Genomic DNA, 210 nt, shown 5'->3' with positions numbered 1-210 from the left:
CTAGGATGAAATTTTTTTCTCCAAACAAAAATTGCACCACTCTAATGTACATACACAAATTATTGAAAATATTCCTACTAGCAATTCTAATTATTAATAGCGGTATTCTGTATTGTAGACTACTGTCCACCATGCCAGTTTGCGAGGACTTTCAAAATACTAGGTGTTAAGGGCATGTTTTCTTCGAACTCAACTCTAATTTTTCATTGT

The sequence above is a fragment of the Rhagoletis pomonella genome, unplaced genomic scaffold (assembly GCF_013731165.1).
Source record: "Rhagoletis pomonella isolate Grant_MI unplaced genomic scaffold, Rhpom_1.0 Rhpom_scaffold_00008, whole genome shotgun sequence".
NCBI classification, from domain to species: Eukaryota; Metazoa; Arthropoda; class Insecta; order Diptera; family Tephritidae; genus Rhagoletis; species Rhagoletis pomonella.
This window is presented reverse-complemented; position numbering follows the sequence as displayed.